We start from the raw sequence: 6,628 nt of genomic DNA, 5'->3' as shown, positions 1-6,628 counted from the left end.
GCTAAAATCGCCGAGTCATTGTTTACAATTTCTCTTCCCTATCTCTTTTACATTTATGCTTTGAATTGATTATCTAGTTCATTTGATTATTGCATAATTATTTTAAAAGACTAGTTAGTAATCATATTTATAAATTGCGAAAATTGGCCATTGACTTTATTCACCCCCCCTCCCCCCCCCCCCTCTAGAGTCAATTCTTGGGTAACAATTGGTATCAGAGCCTAACTCTAATTAAAGGACTTAATTGTCTTAGAGTACGATCATGGCCAACAATGGTAGTATCACATACTTAAAAGGACAATCCAATGATCAACCTCCTTGTTTTGATGGAAATGATTATATCTATTGGAAAATTAGAATAAGGGTCTTTCTAAAAAGTATTGATATTGATTTATGGAAAGTTGTAGAAAATAGTGGTCATATCCGAACCAAAGTTATTGAAGGAAATAAAATTCCTAAATCAAAAGAGGAATGGGATGAAAATGATCATAGATTAATTCAATGTAATGCTTTAGTCAGATGTTATCTTTATTGTGCATTAAGCAAAAATGAGTTCAATAAAATTATCTTTTGTAAAATGGCTAAAGAAATTTGGGACTTGCTTGAATTAACCTATGTTGGATCAAGTCATGATAAGGATTCAAATATAAATGAACCATCTAGCATAAATGAGATGCATTTTAATTTTACTAACATTACTAATCATTTGAATGTTATTGGTAGAACTAACTCATCCACCTATAGTGAAGAAAGTGACGAAATGCAAAAGAAGAGTATAGCTCTCCAAGCTTCTAGCAAAGAGTCAAGTAACATCAAAGAGGATACTTTGGACCTTGGGGGTGACGCCTAGAGATGTTCCACCAAGTTTTTGGCGCCGTTGCCGGGGAATTGAAGGTAACGTCGTATTTGTGGAATCAATTAGGAATTAGTACTTTTTTGATCGTGTCTTTACTTTGTTTTTATTTTTCTTTGATTACTTATTGTGTTGGTTCTTGTTTGACTAGGAGCATTGGGCTAGGAAGGTGAGCAAAGGAGCATTTCAAGCAAAAAAGCTAAGTAAAAGCAAGGAAAAAGGTAAAATCTAAAAATTTGCAAGGCTAAAATTGAAAATTGAAAATTGAATTGAAGTGCTAAAAGACCATTTGTGAGCTCTATCTTAACTCAATCTCTAGTTAAATCGTCGGCCCGCGTAGTGGCTTGTATTTCAATTCTTAGATAAATCGTGAGCCCACGTGGAGGCAATTTACTTTTCTTACATATTGTTGATAGCATGGGAGTATGGGAACATTGTATGTGGAGGAAGTTTGTTGATTTGTTGTGAAGGTGAAGTGTTTGTTCATTACTTGTTGCTTGTTGTGCTTTGTTGTGCATACATGGTCGCAGATCATTGAAACCCACTCTTGTCCCTTAAAATTTTCATCTTGAATCTGTTGTTCGAAACCCTAGGGGAAGAGGAAGTTCTAGTCAATCCATTTCATCAATGGAAGGACATAATGAGGACCATGTGGAGGACCTTGGTCACATAGACCAACAAGGCATCCTCCACCCAAATATGTATCATGATAACATGCAAGTATCATTAGGCATGCCGAGGCCATTCATTCACCCACCACAACAACAAGGCCAAGTTCCATTGGGAATGCCAAGGCCAATCTATGCTCCACCACCTCCTATCATTCAAGGCAATCAAGGTGCCCATGTTGCACCTTCAATTGCTAATCCTCCCCTTACTTTAAGAGATCACTATGTGCCTAATGAATACAACGCACCCACATCCATTCAATTGCCACCATTTAGAGCACACCACTATGAGATCAAACCATAAACCATTCAAATGCTTCCTAACTATCATGGACTTCCAAATGAAGAACCTTACAAGCATTTGGATGAGTTTCTTGAAGTTTATTCCACGTGAGATACACGGACATGCCGGAAGAGGTCTTAAGGCTTAAACTTTTTCCATTCACCCTTAAAAACAAGGCAAAATATTGGTTTAACAATCTTAGGCCTTTTTTAATAACTTCTTGGGCAGAAATGCAACAAGAGTTCTTGAAGAAGTACTATCTAGTTTCTAAGACCAATACCATGAGAACCTCAATTCGAGAGTTTTCACACGGGATGGGGAAACATTCCATGAGGCATGGGAAAGATTCAATGAATTGCTTAGGAAGTGTCCACATCATGACATGCCCAAATGGCAATTAGTTCAATATTTCTTTGAGAGCTTATCAGATAATTATAAAGGCATGGTTGATGCTTCCATGGGTGGCTCTTACATTGATAGGCATGAGCATGACGTGTGGCGTTTTTATGAGAGCATGGGTGAAAATTCCTTGCATCAAACTTTATCTTCCAAGAATGGTAGGAATTCAAGTGGAAGGAAGAGTGTTGGCTTACATCAAGTCGACCATTCCAATGAAATAGTCACTGAGATGAAATCCTTATCTCAAAGGTTTGATCAATTCTTGATCAACCAAAACTCGGCAAATCAAGTATCTTCCATCCTTAACCATTCCCATCATGTATCCAATGAGATATGTCTAACTTGTTCAAGTGTTTTAGATTCTACTTCCAATTGTCCCCATGAACATGTGCAAAGTGAGCATCATGAACAAGTCAATGCATCTTTTGTTAATTAAGGGAACAATCCTTATGGCAATTATTATAATCCTAATTGGAAGAATCACCCAAATTTCTCTTGGAGAAACCAAGGGGAAGGCTCAAACCGTCCCCAAGGTGGTTTCCAAGGGAAGTATGTTCCACCTCCAATGCAAAGCCAAGGTTCCCAAGGATATAGACCATTTCAATCACAAGGAAACCAATTTTCTAATTCTCATTTTCCTAATCAACCATCATATTCTTAAGGAAATGCTAGGAGTCCCGCTTTTGAAGAGAAAGTTTTGACTGCTCTAGGCACTCTAGAGGCGAATACTCAATTGCTTCATTCTCATTCTCGATCCATTTCTAAGCTAGAAACCCAAGTAGGGCAAATAGCTAGTACTTTAAATGTTAGAAAGAAAGGGAAAATGCCTTTGAATGCCCCACAAAAGCAACAATGTGTTGTGGAGACTTATTCCTCAACGGAAGGTCACACAATAGAGCATGTCAATGTGGTGACTACCTTGAGAAGTGGGAAGATTGTGGACAACCAAGTAGGTATATCCAATGAAGAGAGTGAACCGGTGCAACCACAAGTTGACACCCGTCCCGTTTCTTATCCTATTCCTCCTTCATTGCATATGCATGATCTTTCAAATGAGATTATCTTGAAAAGTGATTTAAAAGGCAATTTTGAAAAGATAAATTTGCAAAATGATTTCAAAACTTCTTGTGTTGAAGAGACTTTAAAGAAAATTTCTAGAAAGGTTTTTGAGCCAAGAGCTCCATTATCGGATGCCTTAAAAGGATCCATTTCAATTGACAAGTAAAAGGCTAAAACAAATGAAATTATAGATGTGTTTAGGCAAGTGAAAGTCAATCTTCCACTTTTGGATGCAATCAAGCAAATTCTGACTTATGCCAAGTTTCTAAAAGACTTATGCACCCAAAAGAGGAAGAACAAAAGCCAAGCATCTAGGAAAGTGGTCCTAACTGAGCAAGTAAGCTCAATTTTGCAGCATAACACTCTTCTAAAGTTCAAAGACCCCGGTTCACCTACCACTTCATGCATCATTGGAGATCATATCATTAATCGGGCTCTTCTTGACTTAGGAGCAAGTGTTAATCTTCTTCCATACTCGGTATATGTCAAGTTAGGCTTAGGAGACTTGAAACCGACGTCGGTGGTTTTGCAACTTGCTGACCAATCCATCAAAAAGCCTAGGGGTATCATTGAGGATTTATTGATTAAGATTGATAAATTCTTCTTCCCCGTTGATTTCGTTGTCATTGACACAGAACCGATCCAGAATCCTAAGAGCTAAATTCCCGTTATCCTTGGCCATCCTTTCTTGGCAACCGCGAATGCCAACATTAATTATAGGACGGGCATAATGAAGATCTCATTTGGCCACATGAAGGTAAAGTTGAATATCTTCAATCTGAACCCCAATTTATTTGACAAGCATAATGAAGTGAATGTTGTAGAGAAATGTCATGACCTTAAATGTGAAGGAATTGAGTTTTTATGTGATACCGAAGTTTTAAAAAGTTCATCTTCAACCCTGCATTCTAAGAAAATTGTTTCAAATTCTTGCTTTGAACGGGCATGGAAGCCCAAAGATTGTTTTAACCAAGGACCGAAAACTTCTTTTGAGCTTAATCCAACAAGTTCTTTAAAGAACCATTTGTTGGGTGGAGTTCAAAGCACTTCTCACCCCATCAAGGAGGGGATGCACTACAAGATGTTTGACCCAGGCTAAAAGAGCCTAACGTCTTGCTAGAGACGTTAAAGACTAGTAAAACATTTCGTAGGGTGTCACAACCCTATTCCTCCCTCATTTCTATCTTCAATTTCATTTCTTGCGAAGTCTAAATATTGGCTTTGGGTTCATATGCATTGCTAGGAACTGTGATTAGGATTGCATGCACCTTTATGTTGAAATTAAGCATTTTGCATAAGTTCGATCGATCTCAAAATGAGTTTAATCGATTGAACTTCCCACCTGTATCAAACTTGCATCCAAATCACCCTCTGTCCCATCGATTGAGAAAAACCTGCGTATCTCAGTTCTCTGTCCCATCGTTCGAACTTGTTCCTAGATCGATCTTTAGCTCTTCGATCGATCCAACTTCATCTTAGATCGATCTGCAGTCTCAACACTTAAGAAATTTTGAACCTGCATCCAACCTGCATCCAAAGACCTCTCTGTCCCATCGATCGAACATGTTTGCAGATTTTTGCATGTTCGATCGATCGGAGTCATTATTCGATCGATCTTGGAAAGATCGATCTCTGTTCTTTAAGTTCCTGTTTTAAGTTTGTTTTGTTTTGAATTTTAAATTTAAAATAATAAATATTTTATTTTGTTTATTCAAAAAAAAAAAAAAATTCAAAAACAATTTGTCTTTTAGTGAGGAGAGATCGATCACAGTTCGATCGATCTGATATTTTAGTTCGATCGATCGAACTGGTAACAAAATGTTTTTAAAAATCAAATCTAGGGTTGTTAGATTGATACCACAGATCAATCTAACACCTTCTCCTTCGTTCCTCGCCACTGCATCTCACTTCTCCACTTTCGGCGAACTCTCCGGCGATTCCATCTCACTTTGAATCTCTCCACTTCATCTCGGATCTCAAATCTCATCTTCATCTCATCTCATCTTGGTTTGAGGTAAGATCTGAACCCCATATCTTTGATTTCAAGCTCAAATTTTATGAATCTATGCTTTGAATGTTAGACATAAGGTGCTTTGAAGATGATTCTTGCCATTGATGAAGTTTTGAAGCTTTGTATATATGTGTATATATATGTATATATGGTTTTATATGTTTTTTATTTTTTATTTGATTTCGGGGGTCACGGCCTGAATCAAGTGATCAATGTTGATGCTTTATTGTGTAGATGGGCCCACGACCATGTTCGTGAAGGCCCCGTGCCATCCACGTCATAGATCTATTACTTTTTGAGTTTTACCTCATAGTTCGATCGATCGAACTTTTTCTCCGATCAATCTCGATCTCACTTATTCTCGATCGATCGAATTTGCATCGATCTCACAATTTTATGATCGATCGAACTTCACAGATATGCATCACACATTTCACACAACATTTCTTGTGATTTATGCTATCTCATACATGCCGGATGCCTGTGTTTTCCACATTGGATGTATTTTATACTTATACTGTCTAGCATGTTTCACATCATGTCACTTATTCCTTATCAATTGCATAAATTCATGTTTCTTATCTGCTTTGTCTATCTTATTTTGACATACATGATTCTATAAATTGTGCTTTAATTCTTTATACTGGCACTGACTTCCTTTTTGCAAGTGTTCCTTTTATTTTGTAGGCCATGGCTAAGGTAAAGACTGTTGTTCACGGACATTATCACCGCAGGCCAAACGGAGTTTGGACGATGAGGCAGGTCTATCTCACGCCTAGGACCCGATTCAGGAAGAGCCAGTAGAGCCCACTCCACCTCAGTCTCCATCTGACAGTCGACTACAGTCTTCAGTGAAGGCATCTTCTTCACAGGCTAACGCTGAGGCTGAGCACATACCATCTCTATTACTGTAATACCCCTAGTTTTCAAAAGGATAAAATGGGAATTTAATTTTAAATTTTGATATTTATTTCATTTTATTTGATTATATGACTTAGTTGTTTAAATTAATTGTTTTATTTGGTGAAATTATTTATATGTGTATTTGCTTAATTACTTAATTATTATTTATGTGTTTAATTTAATTATTTGATTAGGTTGTGGTTTTAACTGTAATTGTTTTATTTGTGAGTTAATTTAATTATTTGATTAATTTGTGATTTAATTTAGTTAATTAAAATTAGGTTAATTGACGTGTGTTTTAGAATGACTTAATTGGTATATTTTTTATGGTAGTGTATATAGTGTAGATTTAGGGTTTTGGAGATTAGCTAGCCGACATATAATGAGCCGTGGGATTAGGCTTAGGTTTTTTTTCATGAGTCTATATATATAGAGCATTATGTCTTCAAGGT

At 36.9% G+C, this 6,628-nt stretch overlaps 1 pseudogene; it reads right to left on the bottom strand.

Annotated features, from left to right (window-relative positions):
* Positions 1–2,090: 2,090 nt before the first annotated feature.
* LOC132287396 (small nucleolar RNA R71) lies at positions 2,091–2,188 on the bottom strand (annotated as a pseudogene).
* Positions 2,189–6,628: the final 4,440 nt, after the last annotated feature.

This window comes from Cornus florida, unplaced genomic scaffold, assembly GCF_030987335.1.
Source record: "Cornus florida cultivar Cherokee Brave unplaced genomic scaffold, ASM3098733v1 CherokeeBrave_3.0.0_Hap2_Chr11, whole genome shotgun sequence".
NCBI lineage: Eukaryota > Viridiplantae > Streptophyta > Magnoliopsida > Cornales > Cornaceae > Cornus > Cornus florida.
The sequence above is the reverse complement of the archived record's forward strand: the minus strand, read 5'-3'. Positions and strand labels throughout refer to the sequence as shown.